The 22,576-nt window shown below is 36.7% G+C and overlaps 1 protein-coding gene across 8 annotated transcripts in view; it reads left to right on the plus strand.

Moving 5' to 3' along the window:
* KCNIP4 (potassium voltage-gated channel interacting protein 4) overlaps positions 1-22,576 on the plus strand; it is a 1,061,619-nt gene that overhangs the window by 900,978 nt on the left and 138,065 nt on the right. The window lies entirely within an intron of this gene.

Here is a 22,576-nt window from a genome sequence, read left to right on the forward strand (position 1 = left end):
TATGCAACACTTCAACCGAGGTCATAAAATGAGGTTATTTCCATAAACAAAAATAATTTGTAATTTTCAGAGTCATACAAGCCATTTCTTTGTTAGTAACAGGAAGGGGTAACCCCATGAGAAATCGACAGAAAACTCCTGCTACAACAAATCCAGATTCCTGTTTCACTCCTTATCCTAATCTACCTGGTGTGGCTTTCTCTTAAACTAGAAGTATAATTTACAGTCTCATTTTTTCTTTTTTTGAGGAATAGTCTTCATTGTGAGGTTTCCAGATTAAGAATTCAGATACTGCTTATTCAATTCTCCAGGAAAAAAAAAAAATCAAATTCTCAGCTAAAGTGGGAGGCAAGGCTTCCCTTAGTAACCAAGTGCAAAAACTGACCCTGGAAGCAATGTCGCACCCAGAAGTGTCTGAGCCAGGCAAGAGGCTCAAGACAAGGACTAGAACAACTGTGTCTTCAGCCCAATGTCATCAGATTGCTTTCCAAACAGCAAGACTAGGGGAGCTTTATTGGAGAGGTAGGATCAGAAGAGATGCTTACGTTGGGGTAAAGAATTGTGCTTGGATATTGATAACCCAGGTAAGATACTGCAAGTTGTAGTGAATCAGAGGCTACTGTTAGATCACGAGCTTCTGGAGGAGAGGACCAGGGAGATGTTACATTTTGGGAGTTGGGAAAAAGAAGTAAAAATTTTTTGCCTGAAATTTTCTTTAGGCTGTTCTGCTTCATTTTTTCTTTGAAACCTAGATTATAGTCACGATTCCTGTCAGACTTAGTCAATATCTTACTTTCCTAACCCCGGCACAGTGTTAAAGGAGGGTAGGCTGAAGAGGAGGAAGAAATGAACTGGACATTGTGAGGTAAATCTTCATGAAAAGTGATGATGTTAGAAAGTGACTAGTTTTACTTGACCATATGCTGTTGACCGAAGGTGTACATGATGATCAGAGGCCCCCTGCTCTTAATGGACGCACACTTACATACATGTGCATACTTTCTCTCTCTCTGAAGGGAAAATTAGTCTTTTAGAGGCTAAGTTTACTACTCTAAAGTGAAGTGAACCGGTGGGGAAAATCCAAGTCAATTAAAAAGGAAGAAAAACATGATTATAACAAAATACTAGAAAAAGAAACCCAACAGGTTCTGGATACCCATGGGATTAGGTAAGAATAATGTATTGGTTAGGAATATTTGGAGGTTACAATTAATAAAAAGCTGCCTAGTGGCTGCTTAAACCTATACAAGTTTACTTTCCTCACTTCACGAGAAGACCAGAAGTAGAGAGTATTTGTTGGCATTGATTAGTGGCTCAGTGATGTCAGGGCTGGCATCTGTGGGAATCATTTGGCTTTTTGCTCATGGCTGTAAGATAATTGCCGTGGCTCAATGGTACCCACTCTCACACAAGTAGGAGGGAAGAGATGTGCTAGTCATAGCTGTCATTATATCTTGAAAGCACGATCTTCCACCCACCCATGAAAACAGCAAAATAGACATTGGAAGCGTCTCTGTGCCCCAGTTGTATCACCTCAACAGTCATGAATGGAAAGATGACAAGGAAAATTATATTAACTTTTTTCAATCTTTCTAGTGGAAGTAGGTAAGGGGAAAAAAGATTGAGATAGCTAAGTGTAAATATGGCCAAACCAATGTGTCCTAAGTAACAGAATGACTGAGGGGAACGTGGGAGCATGTTTGTTTCTAGCTTTCACGGGTCCCATGCTCCCTACTGGGAGTATTTATTGAACTGTTCTGTGTGGTTGTACATAAGCAACTTAGTGGAAAATTGTGTGTGTATTACAAAATCTCAAGCTGCTGGGATAGTGAGCCAAGGGTGATATGCATAGCTAATTTAATCATTATGTGGATGCCCAATAATGGGAGGATTATAGGCTAAATGACAAGGACTATACATTTCCTGTAAGTAGTTTTCCTTAAAAATAAATAGCAACCTACGAAAAACAGTAAAGAAAGTAGAGAAACACAAAAGTAAAATAAACAAAAAAAATAAAAAGTCCCACAATCCCAAGGTAACCACTAGTAACATTTTGGTGTATGTTTCTCCAGTCTATTCTATGAGCAAACTATTTGTAGCCTGCTTTTTCACTCAGCAACAGATCTAGATCATTTTTCCCATGCCAATATCTATAATTCTATAACACAATATTTAATGGCTGTGTATCATTATTGTCATCTGGAGTTACCATTATTAATTCACCCAGTGCCTGATTGTGGACAAGAGGTTGTTTCTACTTGCCAATTCTCACAATTTGCTATGGTTAAAGTTAGCCCAATAACAACAATATCTAATATTTATAGCTATTTACTAAGTAATAGACACTATGCCAAGCACTTTATATTAATTATATCATTTGAGCTCTCAAAGAACGAAATTAGGCAAATACTATTATTATCCTTGCTTTACTTATGAGGATACTGAGCCTTAGTAGCTTAAGTAACTGGCCCAAGAAACACAGCTCTCTGCGCCCAACATATGTTTGTTAAGAGTTCTACGAATGACAGCTGTTATAATTACGATCACCTCTGCTCAGGAAGAGAAGTATCAGGGAAAACTTCACCGAGGAGATGTCACTAGAACCCGGTGACAACTGCAAAATTACCCCAACCTGTTCTCTGCTCAAAAGGCAGAATATAAATGGCCCAATATAAATCTTAATCGATCCATTTGAGAGGAAGTCTCACCAGCTTTACAAGTGAATATTAGAGGGCAGCTTTGAACTATGTGAGGAAACAAACCTAAATCAACTTTCAGCGTGATTAATAGGCTGGGAAGACTGTAATGACAAGAGGTAGCATTCAAACTATTAGACTTTCAGAAAGCATGACAAGAGGACTCCCAGTAGAGATAAGGGAACAGTTATATCTAATTTGGTTAATTAGATTAATACTCTGTAGTAGGTGCTTAGGGATATGACAAAAATGCATGGTATTTTAGATCAGAAATCTCTTTTATCAGAACAAGTTGTTATGAGAAAATATCCTTGAGGAACTAGCTTAAAAATAATGATGGTTTGATATCAACCCATTTGTTCAAGGAAATATGATTTTTTAAAACTCCTTAAATACTAACACCTTCTGAACCCACTTGTTCAAGGAAATATGATTTTTTAAAATTCCTTAAATACTAATAACTTCACAAAGAGAAAAGCCAAAGTAAATAATCAGTCATATCCCTTAATTATCAAACTACCAAGCTCTCAAATTCCCAATGAAAATATTTTTAAATAAATTACATATTTCCTATCTGACTTTATTAATAGCCGAGTTTACTCAGCAAAACTATGTCTGTTAGCAACATCATCATGGTTATATATAATATACAATAATGTTTTTAGTTTTTAATCTGTTTCTGTATTTATTTTGTTTGAATTTTCATAATCAATAATCACAGGAGGTAGGTAGATTATCTATGTACATTTTATAGAGATTTAAGGAGACCTGTTTAGTAACTTAGCCAAAGTTGCAAATCTAGTGATCAACAGAGCTAGACTTAGGACTTCCTAATTTTTAATCAAAATTCTTAGACTACTATATTTTAATTGACTGCAAAAATCATATTATGGATTCTTTCTATTTTTGACTTTTTCTACTGTGGTAACAGTGGTTTATAATGTTATATAAATTTCAGGTGTACTTCGTTATATATTTCGGTTTCTGTGTAGATTACAACATGGTCACCACCCAAAGACTAATTACCATCCATCACCACATGTGCCTAAGCACCCCTTTCACCTTCCTCGCTCCCACTTCCCCTCTGGTAACCACCAATCCAATTTGTGTTTCTATGTGTTTGTTTATCATTGGTTTTATCTTCTACTTATGAGTGACATCGTACAGTATTTGACTTTCTCCCTCTGACTTATTTCACTTAGCATAATACCCTCAAGGTCCACCACGTTGTCACAAATGGCCTGATTTCATCATTTCTTATGGCTGAGTAGTATTCCATTATGTATGTATACCACATCTTCTTTATCCATACATCCCTTGAAGGGCACCTAGGTTGCTGCCAAGTCTTGGCTATTGTGAATAATACTGCGATGAACATAAGGGTCCATATATCTTTACGCATTCATGTTTTCATGTTCTTTGATAAACACCCAGCAGTGGAATAGATGGATCATATGGTAGATCTATTTTTAATTTTTTGAGGAATCTCCTTACTGTTTTCCATAGTTGCTGCCAGTTTGCACTCCCACTAGCAGTGTATGAGAGTTCCCTTCTTTCCACATCCTCTCCAACACTTATTGTTTCCTGTCTTGTTAACTTTAGCCATTCTGACAGGAGTGAGGTGATATTTAATTGTAGTTTTGATTTTCATTTATAGTTAGTGATGTTGAACATCTTTTCATGTACCTGTTGTCCATCAGTGTATCTGCTTTGGAGAAATCTGTTCAGATCTCTTCCCCATTTTTTGATTGAGTTGTTAGTTTTTTTGTTGTTGAGATGTATGAGCTCTTCATATATTTTGGATATTAACCCCTTATCAGATATATGGTTTGCAAATATCTTCTCCCAGTTGTTAGATTGTCTTTTTGTTTTGTTGATGGTTTCCTTTGCTGTATAGAAGTTTTATTTTGATGTGGTCCCATTTGTTTATTTTTTCTATTGTTTCCCTTGCCCAGTTAGACATGGTACTTGAAAGTATTCTGCTAAGACCGATGTTTAAGAGAGACTGCCTATGTTTTCTTCTAGAAGTTTCATGGTTCCAGGTTTTACCCTCAAGTCTTTAATCCATTTTGAGTTAATTTTTGTGTCCGGTGTAAGATAGTGGTCTACTTTCATTCTTTCGCATGTGGCTATCCACTTTTCCCAACATCATTTATTGAAGAGACTTTTCTTTCTCCATTGTATGTTCTTGGCTCCTTTGTAGAAAATTAGTTGTCAATAGATGTGTGGGCTCTCAATGTTGTTCCATTTATCTGTGTGTCTGTTTTTGTGCCAGAGCCATGCTGTTTTGGTCACTATACCTTTGTATTATATATCTTTTTTTAAATCAGGGAGTCTCATACCTCCAACTTTGTTCTTTGTCCTCAGAGTTCCTTTGGCTACTTGGGGTCTTTTGTTCTTCCATATAAATTTTAGGATTCTTTTTCTATTTCTGTGGAAAATGTTATTGGAATGTTGACAGGGATTGTGTTGAATCTGTAGATTGCTTTAGGAAGTACGCACATTTTAACTATGCTAATTCTTCCAGTCCAAGAGCACGGAGTATCTTCCCATTTCTTTGTGTCTTCTTCAATTTCTTTAAAAACGTTTTATAGTTTTTGGTGTACAAATCTTTCACTTGTTTTGGTAAGTTTATTCCTAGATATTATAAATGGGATTGTATTCTTAATTTCTCTTTCTGTTACTTCGTTGTTAGTGTATAGAAATACAACTGATGCTTGTATGTTGATTTTGTATCCTGCAACTTGACCGTATTCATTTATTATCACTAAAAAATTTTTAGTGGATTTTTTAGGGTTTACCAAATATAAAAGCATGTCATCTGCAAATAGTGACAGTTTCACTTCTTTTCCAATTTGGATCCCTTTTATTTCTTTTTCTTGCCTGATTGCTGTAGCCAAGACTTCCAATATTATGTTAAATAAGAATGGTAAAAATGGGCATCCTTGTCTGGTTCCTATTCTTAGTGAGATAGCTTTCAGTTTTTCTCCATTGACAATGATATTAGCTGTGGGTTTGTCATAGATGCCTTTCTTATGTTGAGATAGTTTCCTTCTATACCCATGTTATTCACAATTTTTATCATAAAAGGATGCTGTACCTTATCAAACGCTTTCTCTGCATCTATCGAGATGATCTTGAGATTTTTATTCTTCATTTTGTTAATGTGATGTATCACATTGATTGATTTGTGGATGCTGAACCATTCCTGCATTCCTGGAGTAAATCTCACTTGATCATGATGAATGATCTTTTTAATGTATTGATGTATTCAATTTGCTAGTATTTTGTTGAGGACTTTTGCATTGATGTTCATCAGTAATATTGGCCTGTAATTTTCTTTTTTTGTGTTGTCCTTGTCTGGTTTTTGTATCAGGGTAATGTTGGCTTCATAGAATGAGTAAGGAAGCTTCCCCTCCTCTTCAATTCTTTGGAAGAGTTTGAGAAGGATAAGTATTAAGTCTTCTTTGACTGTTTGGTAGAATTCACTAGGGAAGCCATTTGGTCCTGGACTTTTATTTTTTGGGAGGTTTTTGATTACTGTTTCAATCTTCTTACTGGTCTATTCAAATTCTCTACTTCTTCTTGATTCAGTTTTGGAAAGTTGTAGGATTCTAAGAATTTATCCATTTCTTCTAGATTATCCAATTTATTGGAGTATAGCTTTTTGTAGTATTCTCTCATAATTTTTTCTACTTCTGAGGTGTCTGCTGTGATTTCTCCTCTTTCATTTCTGATTTTATTTATTTGATCCTTGTCTCTTTTTTTCTTGGTGAGTCTAGCTAAAGGTTTGTCAATTTTATTTATCTTTTCTAAGAACCAACCCTTGATTTTATTGGCCTTTTCTTTTGTTTTTTTAGTCTCTATTTCATTCATTTCTGCTCTGATTTTTATTATTTCCTTCCTTCTAGTGGTTTTGGGCTTTGTTTTTTCTTCTTTTTCCAGTTCCTTTAGGTGCACTGTTAGATTGTTTATTTGGGAGTTTTCTTGTTTGTTGAGGTAAACCTGTATTGCTATGAAATTCCTTCTTAGAACTGTTTTTTCTGTATCCCATAGATTTCAGCATGTTGTATTTTCATTTTCATTGTCTCCAGGTATTTTTTTATTTCTTCTTTGACTTCTTCATTGACCCAATCATTTTTCAGTAGCATTGTGTTTAATCACCACATATTTGTGGGTTTTCTGATTTTCTTTCTGTAGTCGATTTCTAGTTTCATACTTTTGTGGTCAGAAAAGATGCTTGATATTATTTCACTCTTCTTAAATTTATTGAGACTTGTTTTGTGGCCTAATATGTGATCAACCCTGGAGAATTTTCCATGTGATTTGAAAAGACTGTGAGTTCTGTGGGTTTTGGATCAAATGTTCTATATATACATCTGCTAAGTCCATCTGGTCTAACGTGTCATTTGAGGCCACTGTTTCCTTATTGATCTTCTGCTTGGGTGACCTATCCATTGGTGTAAGTGGCACATTAAAGTCCCCTACTATTATTGTGTTACTATCTATTCCTCCTTTTATGTCTTTTAATAATTGCTTTATATATTTAGGTGCTCCTATGTTGAGTGCATAGATATTTACAAGTGTTATATCGTCTTGTTGGATTGTTCCCTTTACCATTATGTAGTGCCTTTCTTTGAATCTTGCTACAGTTTTTGTTTTGCAGTCTATTTTTTCTGATATAAGTGTTGCTACCCCAGCTTTCTTTTCCGTACCATTTGCATGGAGTATCTTTTTCCATCTCTTCACTCTCAGTTTGCTAATGTCTTTAGGTCTGAAGTGTGTCTCTTGTATGCAGCATATATATGGGTCTTGTTTTTTTATCCAATTGACCACCCTCTGCCTTTTGATTGGAGCATTTAGTCCATCAACATTTAAAGTAGCTATTGATAAATATGTATTTATTGCCATTTTGTTACTTTTTTTCTGGATGTTTTAGAAGTTCTTCTCTGTCCCTTTCTTCTCTTGCTCTGGCTTTCTTTAGTATTATGTTTGGGCTCCTTTCTGGTAATTATTTGTGTATTTATCATAGGTTTCTGGTTTGTGATTACCAGGAGGTTCATATATAATAATGTACCTATATAGCAATCCATATTGAGTTGATGGTCTCTTCAGTTTGACCTCTTTCTAAAAACTCTACTCTTTTACTCCTCTTCTCCCACATTTTATGTTTTTTATATCATATCTAACCTCTTATTTTGTGTGGGTGTATCCATTACCCTCTTATCATTGAAATAGGTGATTTCAGGACTTTTGTCTTTTGACCTTCATATTGTCTTCATAGGTGGTTGATCTGCTAACTCTTCTGTATTTTTGCCTTTACCAGTGATTTTATTGCTCCCCCCCTTTTTTAAGATTGGCACCTGAGCTAACATCTGTTACCAATCTTGTTTTTTCCTTCTTCTTCTTCTTCTCCCCAAAGGTCCCCAGCACATAGTTGTATATTTTAGTTGTAGGTCCTTCTGGTTGTGCTGTGTGGGACACTGCTTCAGCATGGCTTGATGAGCAGTGCTAGGTCTGTGCACAGGATCTGAACTGGCAAAATCCTGGGCCCCCAAAGCAGATCATGTGAACTTAACCACTTGGCCATGGACCAGCCCCGCCATTTTTTTTCTTTTGATAATTTGTGTATTTTTATTTGTGGTCTTCTCTATCCCACTTAAATAAGTCCCTTTAGAATTTCTTGTAAAACTGGTTTCTTGGTGATAAACTCCTTTAATTTTTGCTTGTCTGGGAAACCTTTATCTCTCTTTCCATTGTGAATGAAAGGATTCTTTTAATTTACATAATGCCATAATAAATCACTTCAGTTCTAACCTGTGTTAACAGCATAATGAACCTCAAGGGTGAAGTTATTCCTTTTATGGTGCTGGGACTTTGTTATATTTGTGTATCTTTGAAATAAATGGGTCCTTACTGACTCTTCATGATTTCTGAGGTATCATAATTTCCTTGCTTACCAGGGACTACAAACATATACTCATTAAATCAAGTAAGTATTACTGTGTGGGAGAAACTCTTCTAGGCACTAAAGATTCAGCAAAAACCAAATCAGATCAACAGGTTTTCGTGGAGCTTCCAAAGCTGAACTCAATATCCCCAACCTCACAAATTTTACTTGTCCTTCACCTTTCTCTCTCTGCATTGAATGGTTCTTCCCCATTCCTCCCACACACTCAGTCTAGAAACATTTAAAAATCTATTCTTCTCCTTCATCCCATGGACCCATGAAATTTCACTATTGTATGCAATAGTAGAGAACTAAAGCTGGAATGGAAAGATGTGTAGGTTTCCTACAGGTGAGGCATCAGATGGAAAGCTAGAGAGATTTAGGGTATATTGACTGTAAAGTGCAAAATATGCTTAGAAGATATAAAATAGCTCTATGAGAATATAATTGGGACATTTGAAGAAGGGAGGCTGAAAAGTGATAGGGTCTAAATACTGAATGACCTTGAATGCCATATTAAGCAATTTGGGCTTTATTTGGTAGGGAATGGGAAGCTTTGACTGCTCTCTTTTATATTTCTTGGCCACACTCAGAAGTATGTGTTGCCTGAATTAGTGAATGAATGTGAGCTTTTTATGTTGGAATTATGCTTTAGAAAAACTGGGCTCAGGGAAGCATAAGACATAGATGAGTCTGGGTAACCAGTTACAATATGATTGTAATAATCCAGTCAAGAGGGAGTAAGGGAATGACTGGGAAGGGACAACATGGACCTTCAGATGACCAGAAAAACATTAACACTTTCTATTTACCACCACCTCAGTGGATAATATTGAAGAACAGCCCTCATAATCACTTTAATTTCCCAGTTGATAATCATTTTCCCCTCAGCAATCAGCAAACATTTATTGAAATCTCCCTGTTATGAGCTGAATTGTGTCTCCTGCAAAATTCATATGATGAAGCCCTAATCCTAGTTCCTCAGAATGTGACTGTACTTGGAGATGAGGTGTTTTAAGAGATGATTAAGTTAAGATGAGGTCACTAGGGTAAGGCCTTAACCTAATATGATTGGTGTCTTTATAAGAAGAGGAAGGGACAACAAGGATTCTGGAGCACAGAGGAAAGGCCATGTAAGGACAGAGCAAGAGGATTTCTGCAACCCAAGGAGAGAGTCTCAGAAAAACACAAACCTGCTGATACCTTGACCTTGGACTTCCAGCCTCCAGAATTGTGAGAAAATAAATTTCTGTTGTTTAAGCCACACAGTCTGTAGTATTTTGTTACAGCAGCCCTAGCAAGCTAATACACCACTTATTTGTAGAATACCACTTATATTGTTTCATTTCAGAAAAGAGAACATTCGTACTTTTAAAGTCTAATAACATCACCTGATGTCATAGAGTTCAACTGAGAAGTGCCATCCTTAAACCCCTTCTTCCAAACAACCACTACTACTGCTACTACTACTACTACTACTGCTACTACTACTACTACTGCTACTACTACCACTTCTCCTTCTCCTTCTTCTTCTCCTTCCTCTCCTCCTCCTCTTGCTCTTCCTTCTCCTTCTTGTTCTTTTTCTCCTTTCCTTCTTCTTTTTCTCTTCCTCCTCCTCGTGTCCCTCCTCCTCCCTATCCTTTTCCTCCTCCTCCTCCTCCCTCTTCTTCTTCCCAAAACACCTTCTGATTCTGTCTCTCTATTACTAAGTCCTCAGACGACTAATGACAAGCAAGAGTAGTATTACAGCCTTATAGATTTGTTTAGACAGAAAGGAAATTTAATTTCAAGCAAGTGTTCTTGCATGAAATTCATAAATTTTAAAATGTTATTGATATTTAAGATCATATTACTAGTTGAACATTTTCTAATCAGGATGTAGGGAAAAAAACAGTTAAGACTTAATTAAACACGTTCTTTGTTAAGGACTCTCCAATCAAGGGTGCTAGAAAAATAGATGAGCTATTTCAATGCTGTGCATTAGCTAGGTGTGCTGTGAATTAATTTTAAAAACTTATAATAAAGTTTTTCTTTGCTATATTTAAGCGCTTACCTTTAAAAAAATAACATGGAAACCAGAGTGTAGTTTAATGATTTTTGTTCAGAAAATTCTATACAGCCTCTGAATTGTCAATGTATAATTAACAAATAGTTCCAATATGAAGACTTTGACACCTATAAGACTTTGCTAGGGTTTCAAATAATGTATAATTTTAAACCAATGTTACCAAATCAATAACGCTCTATAAAATCAAGCTTTTGTGAAAACTTTCTCTTCATTTTTGAATCTTAACTCTGGGTGAACAGCTTGACTATGGGAGCAGAGACTTATTCTACAAGAGAAGGGTAATGTGTCACATACAGAAATGTCAAAAGTTCTAAATTTAGTTGATTCAATTCACCACTCACTTTTTACTCTTAGGGCTAAAGAATGATGAAATTCTAACTGAGAAGAAAATTAGCTCAGTGGGGAAATGTGATTCTTTAAAATACTACTTCCATAAATTTTTGGCAAACTGAGAGTAGCCCATCAAGGAGAGCCAGGCACCACCTGCTGTGTTTGATTTAAAATTGATAATCTAATAGAGTGGGACTGCCTGGACTGCCTCAGAGCAGAGAGGGGTTGATGACAGTCTGCTCGAAGTAATTGGCTCAGGTAATTAAAGGTATTGCCAGTTTGTCATGAGTTTTCTAGATAAGTTCCAGGCTTTTCTTTATTTAGCTCCCCTATGTTGATTAATGAGAAGCCACATACCTTCAGTGTGTCTCAGGTAGTGATTGCATAAAGGTCTGTTTAAAGATATCCCCTCCACATAGCACTTGCCTCTTACTGACCAGCTAGTGCATGATGCACCAGACACTAGGCAAGTGATTGTTAAGGACCCTGGGCCTGGCAATAGATTACAAAGTGTTCAAGTCTTGGTTCTACCACTTACCAACTGAGTGACCCAGGCAGACCTCTTAATATGTCTCTAGATCTCAGTGTCCTCATGTATAGATTGGGGTGATGATAACGTCTTCCTCATACAGTCATTGTGAAGACTAAATGAGTTATTGCATGGAAAGTTCACAGGAGAATAGCTGGCACACAGCACTAATAAATTGTTGTTTTTGATAATAGACTTACATAATCCTTAATAATCCTATGAATCATTATGACCCTCCATAGGTTTTTATTAAGTGCCTCCTATGAGCCAGACAATACAGATGCAATGAGAGCAAAATGGTTATGGACTACCGCTCTCATGGAGCTTGAGGTCTGGAGAGAAAGACAAACAAAAGAAAGGGGGGAGAGTTTTGCCCCATTACAAGCTCCCTTGTTCAGATCATAGGTTCTAGGCAAGATGCCACTTTTATGATCCCTCTCTCTGCCTACTATGATAAATTAAGAGTTAAAAGTAAATAAAAGACAGCACTGGACAAAACAATTTTAGCTTACAAATTTTTAAGGTGATGAAAATTGAGTTAAAACTAGAAATAAACAAAAACTAAATTGAAATGAGAGCAATTTAAGCAAGTAAAATTGTTCTCTTAACAAGAAGAGTAAATATAAGGTGAAAATAACAAATATTGATGATACATAAGCTATAAAAACTGAACAAAGGATAAAATAATGAAACAAAACTTTAAAAATAAAATGAAATATGTTGAAGAATGATAAGAAACCAGACCAAAGAAATAAACTCAAATAAAGCAATAAAAGGATAAAATGAAACTTGATATGATATGATAAAACATAAACAATCTATCATTAAAAAATAACCCAAAGACAAAATACATAATAAAATCTCAAGGAGGTTAAAGATAGAAATTAATTTTAAAAGATTTACAAAAATAGAGAAAGATGTTTCAAATTTAGCTAAGAAAGAAGCCACAAGTGAAAGAGGATGAAGAAGAAAATATGTGTCAACTAATTTACGATAATTTGAAGATGACTCAACTCTTTAACAACATGGAGACATACATGTTTAAAGATTGGTTCTGCTTTACTTAATTTTTTTAAAGTAACCATTTTCCATTTGAAAATGGAAATTGTATCTTTGGAGACTTGGAAATAGTCTGTGGCCTATAATTTTTTACTTGTATCTTTAAAGTCCATGATAAAGAAAAAAGGTTACTTCCCTTTCCTTTGTCCAGTGAAGGCAGGATGTCCTACACCAGGAGGAAGCCACCACTGCGCTGTTGTGGAACGAGCAACCCTGGCAGAGGATGACGGCCACCTTTAAATCTCTGCCATGGCTCACATCACCTCTGTTTCCATTTGCCCTGTGGAAATCAGCAGGGATTTGGAAGTGTCAAATCAAGTAATGGTGCAAAAGAAAGATCAATAGAAAGACATGGGGTTGCTGTTCAGTAGGAAAAGCAAGAAGAATGAAGACACTGCACTTAAGTTTCCTTTTGGTTGTTCACTTCATTGTATGCCTTTGGCAGTTTGCAGTGTTTTCACATCCTTACTCTCAACCTGTCTTTAAGGATTTGCTAGCTCTATAAAGAATAATGATTCCATGTCCAGGAATAGCATATGGGTGTTAGCCTCATAGAATTTTACCCTAGCGGTTTATGACATCTCATTTTAAGTTGCACACCACACGTATTGAGGCTAGAGAATTCTTTCTATATGAGAAACAGTAGCACAATATTAACTAATAATAACTCATCTCTGAGAAGCACATTTTCATAAAGCATTTTCCATGTTTCTTGTCTCATTCAGATTAAAAGTCGGGTCTTCATACTGCCTTAACACATACCAAAGACAACACAGCCAGTTAATTTATTCTCAATTTCTTTCTTTAAAATACCCCAATGCACCAGCAGGAGGGAGCCTGGGGACTGAATGGAGGACCCCATGGCTCCTTGTGTGCAGCTAACCCTGCGATAATCAGCTCCTTTTCCTAGAACTCAATTTCTACAGCTTCCCTGTGGCTTCCATCACCCCAGCACAGACAACCCCTCCTCTATCCTCTTTTCTCCAGACCTTTGGAGAAGAGAATTTATCTGAGCTTCTTCTCATTGTCCAACAGATTTTAAGGATAATTTTTAAAACCTTAACAAACCTCAGAAGGGTCAGACTTGCAGGTCCCAAAAAGCGAGAACTCAAGTCACCCCCTTAACTAATACTGTTGGCCTCTGAATCAGAGTGTGGACAAAAATGAATAATTCCTGAGATGAAAGTTTAGCAAACGTGTTAAGAATTCCTTCTGGGATGATTCACTGGAAGCTCAACAATGACCTTGTGCCACTCGGCAGAATTTCATAAATCAATTTGAGTTAACACGAACTGAGTGTCTATGATAGCATTCAAAAGACTGACCTTATGAAGACCCAAGAGAATTCTTTAAAAGTTTTTCTTTTTCTTTCTTGGTAAGCTAGACAGCTAAAGCAAATCTCTGTTACTTATCATTCTTAAAATCAGGGGTACTACTGCATCTTCCCCATGTGCCACCTCTAAGTACTAATTTCACTTGACCTTCACAACAACCTCATGAGGTCTGTATGCTTATTATCCTCACTTCCAGATGAGGAATGGAAACTTGAAGAGTTAAGAAGTGTTCCCAAAGTCACACATTAAATGGGAAAATCATGATTCAGTCTATAATCTTAATCTATAGTATATTGATATCATCGGCACCCTTAATATTTGAATCTGATTACATTTTTAGAAGATTCATACATTGGCAGTTTATTCTTATGATAATGCCCTCTACTTACCCCCATTCATATCGAATTGAGCTAAGATTCCCAAGGCAGAGGGATTCCAGATGACTACTGTGGCATGATGTAAATGGTGCTTTCAACAATTTAATGTGCATACAAATCACCTGAGGATCTTATTAAAATGCAAATTCTGGTTCAGTGGCTTAGGGGTGGGTCCAGAGATTCTGCATTTCTAACAAGCTCCCAGATAAGGATGATGGTCTGAGTACCACATTTTAAGAAGCAAGAACATAAAGGAAAACAGTAACCCAGTGTAGGAGGACTTGGAATAGTCTCCACTAGACCACAGTTGAGCTGTACATTTTCAAAGCTTCCAAAATTTTCTCATTAGTAAAATATGGACTATAATATCAAATATGCTTATCTCATAGGACTGTTTTGATGATCCAATTGAATAGTGCCTTGTAAAGTGCTCCAAAAAAAGGCATTTGTTACTATTGTCATTAACATGAAGTTCAAACTTGTTCAGTTCAATGTCCCCCGGAAGCCTACATGAACCTAAGATATGTCTTGGCTATAAAAACATTTATCAGACAAACTGTCCTGCTCGATTGTATGAATATGTGATCCTAAAGTCACGTTGAATTCAATGGCTTTACTCATCCAGAGAATAAGATAGGATTCAGAATTTTCCTTACTCAGGAAGCCATTTTCACAAGCTTCCTATGAAATTTTAGCTTGAGAGAACAATATTACTTTTTCTCTGTAAGAATATCATATCTCAATTTCATAACTCTGGGCTGTTTCTTTTTGTCATTCAAGAGTGTTTTCACAGCACTGTTCTATCAGACTATTAAAGTTTGTTGATAATGCTGGGTTCCTTACTAGCATCACCTCTTCTTGCCCTCCCAACTCCCATTAACCAGTAGCCTAACATTAAGGGACACCAGGTAAGGGTTGGCTCTGCAAGTTTTCAAAGCTCCACTTTCTGAAGGCCCTTGTTTCCAAGCGACAGATAGGTTTGCCAGGATCTGGCTTTTCAGATTGTCCCAATGAAATGCTAATTGTTTTTGGAAACCTTGACAAAGTCATGATTTATTCATTATAAAGGAGACTCCCCTTCGCTTTTGGAATTCAACCAACATTGATTCATTCATTTAACAAATATATATTGAACAGTCAATGCTAGGCATTGTTCTTGTGCTAAGGAGACAGAGATGAATGGAACATAAATAGTCTATACATGGCCTTAGTATTCAGACAGACCAGGTTCCTATACACAGTCCATTGGTTTTTAGGCTTCTGATCTTGGCCAAACTAAAACATTCCTGATTTCAGTTTCTTCCTTGATAAATGATATTTATGAAGCTTGTATAAGACAGTATTTATAAAGTGCCTGTGACAATGTTTACTGATAGCAGATTTCTAAAATATGATGGCTTTGGTTTCCTAAGGGGCACTATATTCCATTTCACGGAGATCTGGAATAGCCAGAGAATCTGACGGATTCAATACAGTGTAAGGAGTTCTGAAAGAGGTAGGCACAGACAGGGTCAGCCTCTGGAGGGAAGTGATTTTTTTCTGAATTATTTCACTTTTTATCTCTTGGAAGTTCACCTTCCCTCTGATAAAGCCTAAGTCCCTGGGAAGAGAAAGCATCAAGGAGCGTTAATGAGAAAATAGGCATTTGTAGAATTGAGTTGAGTGACGCTAGGATTTTCAAGGTTAAAATTTTAGTCCCACTGTGTTTGGAATGAAGCCTGGATAGTGTGAATTACAGATTGTGTTTTATTTGAAGAACATGTTCTTGACAACCTCAAGTAATTTAAGGTTTTAACTGGATGTTTTCATAAGGCTAACAAGGATGGCCAGAGTTTCTGTTACAAACTTTAAAGGATATCGCCTTAAAGCAATATCCTAAACAGCTCACCGTTCATTCAGTCTACCAGCTTTGAAGTTATGAAATGCTTGACCAATGTAACAAAAATTAAGTATTGCTTTACTTTCACATTTGCACATAGTGTGAGACTTTATGACCTATTGTCCTATTTCAAATTTGCACGCAAAATGTGACTTCACTTTATGTAACTCAAAAGAATTCTCTTAGGCAACATTTTTGATGTGGTCAAGACAGTTACTTATAAAAAGATATCAGACAGCATCTATCAAATTGGCATGAAATTAATTTTCTTCATCAGGACATAGCCCCTCAGCTGTTATGATAAATTTTAACATCAGATTTTCCTGGCTCAGTTTCTAATAAATAGAAGCAGCAGATACAGCTACCTGTTTTGAAGCGCAATATTTCATATTGTGTGTCAGCCTAAAGCATTAGTTACTAAAAATCAAATTAGCAGGAAGAGCTATTCATATCCATCTTAGGGACATTGAATTGCTGTCCTTGATTTTTCTATAGTGCTGGTAGAGAATTTAGGATTAAAGTATTAGGGATCTTTCCAACTACACTGTTTAATTGAATATGACTTATTCTGAACCAAGATTGATATAATTTGTGGACACTGTCGTGACTAGTAACTATTGATCATTTCAATGGACTTGAGCTGGAAATCTGCTGTTATATTCTGTCCTAATTGCTGAGAAGGTGCAAACATCTTTTCTGCATTAAGAGAGATATAGGAGAAGTGACCTAAAATCTCTGAGATTTTAGGTTCTTTTTGTACAAAATAGTGAACATATCCAGCTTGCAAAGTTGTCATAAGAAAAAGTGATAACATGTTTTAAATGCCTAGTATACTGCCTAGCATGTAGTAGGTGCAAAATAATTGGTAGTCACATTGAGATATTTCTTTTTTATATAAAGATCAATGAACATCAACCACTCCCCATAGGTCACATTTATTTATCCAACGTATTTTTTATTGAGAAACTACTATGTTCCAGACACTGAAGCACTGGGTATTGGGCAATGAAAACACAAAAATACCTTCCCTCAATGAATTTATTATCCAATGGAGATAAGCAGGCAATAAACATGTAACTTAATAAGGTGCATTGCATATTAATAGTGACAAGCTATGGATAGGGCTACCAAAGGTCCTGCTGTACTTGGGAGGTCACAGTTTAGGCCAATTGTCCTGGTGTCATTATTAATAGTGTCCCTTTTCATTCTCACTGGTGTTCAGTGGTTAACTGTATTAGTTTTCTGGGGCTGCCATAACAAAAGACTGGGTGCCTTAAACAACAGAAATTTGTTTTCTCACAGTTCAGGAGGCTGGAAGTCCAAGATCAAAGTGCCAGCAGGGTCGGTTTCTCCTAAGGCCTCTCTCCTTGGGTTGGAGATGACTATTTTCTCACTGTGTCCTCACACGGCCTTTCCTCCCTGCCCTCTTGTCTCTCCCCTCTCTCCTTACAAGGACATTAGTCAGATCGGATTAGAGCACATCCTAATGGCCTCATTTTAACTTAATTGCCTCTTTAAAGGCCTGTCTCCAAACAGTCACATTCTGATGCACTGGGGATTAGGGCTTCATGATAGGAATTGGGGGGGGGCACAATTAAGCCCATGACATAAACCAAGCTGTAGGATAAAATAAAGTAGGAAAGAGGAATAGGGAGTGGTTGGATGAGGGTCCAGTTTTAAAAAGGATGGTCAGAGGAGGCCTCACTGAGATGGTAATGTTGGAGCAAAGATCTGAAGGAGGGAAAGGAGTGACCTTGAAGATATTTGAGATAAGACATTTCAGGTGCAGAGCCCAGCAGGCGGCAAGGACAGAATGAGAAGAGTAAAACAGGAAATAGACAGACGAGTTTCAGTGGGAGAATTGTGCTCACTTTTTAGGCCCTTGTAATTAGGTTATTAATCTCAGTGATATGGAAAACCATCTCATATTCAATATATATGTGGTTAATTAATCTGAAACAAAAGTGGGCAGATCCTTACTTAAAATTTAGTTCTTTGCGAATGCTTACCCTCAACAGAGATTTACCTTACCTTAACTGCAGAATATAGAACATGGCAACTCCACACAGGTAGAAATCCACTCAGTTGTAGTGTCTAGTGGATTAATTTACCTGGGATGAATATGCTTGGTAGCAATTTGCAAAAACTGCCAGTACTATTATAAAGGTTTCATAAGTACAGCATCAGATGTTAGATTTTGAGGGACACTGCATATGAGAGTGTTCTCTGTAAAGCAGACGAGGTAAATGTGGCCATGGTTTAGTTTAATTTTTTCTAGTGTCCTTGCAAATCTGTTAATTGATGCCTGTGTTAGTTTCCTAGGGATTCTGTAAAACATTGCCACAAAGTGGGTGGCTTAAAGCAACAGAAATTTTTTCTCCCACACTTTAAGAGAGCAGAAGTCTGAAATTAAGGTATTAGCATGGTTGGTTCCTTCTGATGGCTCCAAGAGAGAATCTGCTTCCTGCTTGTCTCCTAGTTTCTGGTTCTTGCTGGCAATCACTGGCATTCCTTGGCTTGCAGCTACATCACTCCAGTCTCTGCCTCTATCCTCACATGGTCTTCTTCCTTCTGTGAATGTGAGTGTATACACACTCACAGTATGTATGTGTGTGTCCTCTCTCTGAGGTGCAGTGTGAATATGAATTTTTGAGAGACACTATTCAACCCAGTATCATGCCTATGTAGAAAGAACTCTAGAGGTCAGTTTGTATTACCAAAACTACGAAACTACAGTTCTTAGGAAAATCTATCTGGCTTTGGATTGACCCAGAACAGAACAATCGTTCTCAAGTTTGTCTTCACATTTGAGCTACTGATTCATTTGGTCTGAATTGATTGGAGTGGCTAATATTTTTAAGCCAATCTGGTGATTCTAATGAGAAGCCAGGGCCAAGCAACTGATATTCATGGAATTGTAAACACTTGAGTTTCATTTCATATCTTATTTGATTTTCTTCCCAAGTGCCTAGCACAGGATCTGCCATATAATATACTTAATAAATATTTATTGGTTAGATTAATGAACAAGTAATTTTACTGAATAAATTCATTGTTGAAAGATGAAGATTGAATACCAAAATGGAGAGGAAAGTAGTGTTTCACGTTGGAAGTTATAGTGGATTATATGTTATTTCTTCTAGCATTTGAAGGATTTTGCAGAAACAATTACTTCATTCATCTCCTAACTTCCTTGAGATTAGTAAGTGTCACATATTATTATCCCCATTTTTCAGATGAAGAAATTGGATCTCCTAGTGCAGCTTTCTCCTCAGCTGCATTATTATTTTTTAATATCATCAGGAATTTGACGGATGTCCCACAGAAAATGGAATTAGAGGCAATATTTCTAGCAGAGAAACATAGGTCCCAAGTTTTCGGTACTATATTCAGGATAGGGTGATTTAAGAAACCTAACTGGGGGGACGGGGAAGGAAATAAAAACCACTCCACAAAGTGAAACAAATATCTAATTTTTTAGACACATCCAATAAATGAAGCAGTTTAATTATTTATTAAAGCCATTATTAGTGTAGTATAGAAATCAGAATGTCAGACCCAGGAGTTAGACAGATGGATATGTGTTCATATCCTGGTACTGCCGCTTATAAGCTGCACGCATCTCTCTACCAAAAATTTCCTCCGCTGTAATGTGGCCATCACAATATTATCTGCCTCAGGGGCTTCTTGTGAAGGTTAAATGCCATAATGCTTGAAAAGTACTTGGCACATAGAAAGTTCTTCTTGTTATTGTTGTTGTTAGAGCATTACGTTTTAGGCATTATTTATCTCCATCTTTCCTTAGGGTGAGATCATGTTCAAGTGAAATTTAGAGGACTTTCCTGTTTTATTGTTTAATTTTGTGTTCATATTTACCTTCCCTGTTATTAGACTAACAATGTCACGAGAGCAGAAACTAGGTTTTCTTTTGCCTGCGCCTAGTAGGTGCACAATGAATATTCCTTAAATAAAGCTAAGTTAGATTACATCACTCTTTCGCTCAAAAATCATTCATTTTCTTCTTATTTCACTCTAAGTAAAAGCTACAGTTCTTATAATGGACTGTGAGACTCTCAGATTTTATTCCTCAAGAAGCTGAATAGAAGGAATAAAAGGAAAGTAGTTTTTTATTTTTGAAAAGTCCTATTGAGTACGTTATAAAAGATTAGTAGTCAGGTGACTGGCCAATCATAAAATGAACAGAGTAGCCTAGGCCATACGAAAATTAATGTGGACAGGGCAGTGGAGGGACAGAAAGATTCATTATGTAATAAAGACTCTTTTTGACAAGAAAATGAACTTAATAATCCCAAATCTTATTAAAACTCAATTCATGAATTATATTCATGGTTTCTTGTCATCAGAAGAATAAACTTCACTCAGTTGTAATGAGCTTTCTGGTTTTAATACGTGATTGACTTATTCCAGAGAAAAATTTGAAGTCACAAAGCTTGATCACTAAAAAGTACTAAAATATAGAAACACAAATATCATAGATTATTTGTCTTAGCTTGAAGAAAAGGAATAGCGCAACAGGATTTAGGTTTAATTCATATTTATAGTAAAATTATTATTAAAGAGGTAACACTCAATATAGAGATTTGGGTGTGGGGATGCAGACGCTTTAATTTCTGCCATATCAAAAGATACTGCTGTCATTTTTGAAATATTCCTTTTTGCCTGAAGTGCTGAGCCTTAAACACATTTCTCCCAGCATCTCTGGGGAGGAGAACATTATCTAGCCAGGAGCTGCGTATGTGGAAACTAATTTGAACCTCCTAACCTCTCAAGACAGAGTAAAGACTGGCATTATTATTCTTCCTCATGATACAAGTGAGATCAAAGAAGCTCGGTGAGGTTCAGTCCTTTTTCCAAAGTCTCGCAAACAAAAAGTAGCAGAGCTTAGATTCAAACCAGTTCTTTCTGATTCCAACGCTGCAAGTCTTTCCATTACAAGTGTTACAGTTAATATGCCCCAAATTACTTACATTTTTTTTTATATTGGTAAGAATACTTAACATGAGATCCACCCCCTTAGCAAAGTTTTAAGTGCACAATACGGTATTGTTAACTACAGGCACCATATTTTGGAACAGAACAACATAATGAGCTTACTTGTCTTGTGTGAGTGAAACTTCATACCAGTTGAACAACATCTCCCCATTCTCCCCTACCACCAGCCCCTGGCAACCACCATTCTATTCTCTATGAATGTGACTGTGTTAGATACTTCATATAAGTGGAAGTATTTGTCCTTCTGTGACTGGCTTATCTCATTTAGCCTAATGCCCTGAAGTTTCATCCATGTTGTTACATGTAGCTGGATTTCTTTCTTTTTTAAAGCTGGATAATTTTCCATTGTATGCAAATACTTACAATTGGGCTCTCTATTTCATCTTTCCTACTAATTATGGCTATTTTTTAAACATCATTTTTAAAATGAAGTTGCACAATTTACATTATTTACAGTGTAATGAAATGACCATTTAGTAAATGACTGTACATTACTCTGTGGGGACAGACCATTCTAATTGCTGACATAGCATGACCATATAATTTACCACCTACGCCAGAACATTTTTGGACACAAAAAGGGTACTAACAGAGAGAATGTTTGGACAACTGTCATGAACTAGCACTGTCCTGGGCAAACCAGGAGGGCCTGTCACTGTACTAATATATAGGGAATTCCAGATAATTTCCCAGCTCCCACACAAAACATACCACCGTATAAGCACTTGTGGCAATTTGTGCAGAGGAGCAAAGGAAAATTGGGCTCAGTGATGAATCTTAGAGGATCCCAAAGAATACTGATGCTTTTTCATGTTCTTGTATTCTGCTAGTATTCTCTGGCAAGTTCTGCCAACAGAGCAGGGCTGTGATGTCGGCAATCGCAAGCACTTAGCATGGGTTTGGAAAGCATTGTAGCTTTCGACCATCTAGCCATTTACTTAACAGTTGCCTGCAGCAACTTACAAAAATTATCCTGGACTCAGCCAACTAAAGCTCTCCCTAAATGTTTCATGAGGCACATCATCAACACAAAGGTAAAGATGATCAAACGGGACCCTGCCTTGGTTGAAAGAGAGAGTGAGTCACAGGCAGAGAGAGAGAGACAGAGATAGAAAGAGCAGAGAAAGATAAAGGCGAGATACAAACAGAGACCTAGAAGGACAAAGAGAGACATGGAGCCAGAGAAACACAGAGAGGGAGAGGGAGACAGAGAGACAAGGAACTGACAAAGAGTCAAGAAGAAAGTGAGAGAGAGCTAGGGAAGACAGACAGAGGCAGAGAGAGACGTAGGAGAGAGACCAGGAGGCTGACAGACAGATTAGCATTCATGTTATGAGAAAC

The sequence above is a fragment of the Equus asinus genome, chromosome 3 (genome assembly GCF_041296235.1).
Source record: "Equus asinus isolate D_3611 breed Donkey chromosome 3, EquAss-T2T_v2, whole genome shotgun sequence".
Classification (NCBI taxonomy): Eukaryota; Metazoa; Chordata; class Mammalia; order Perissodactyla; family Equidae; genus Equus; species Equus asinus.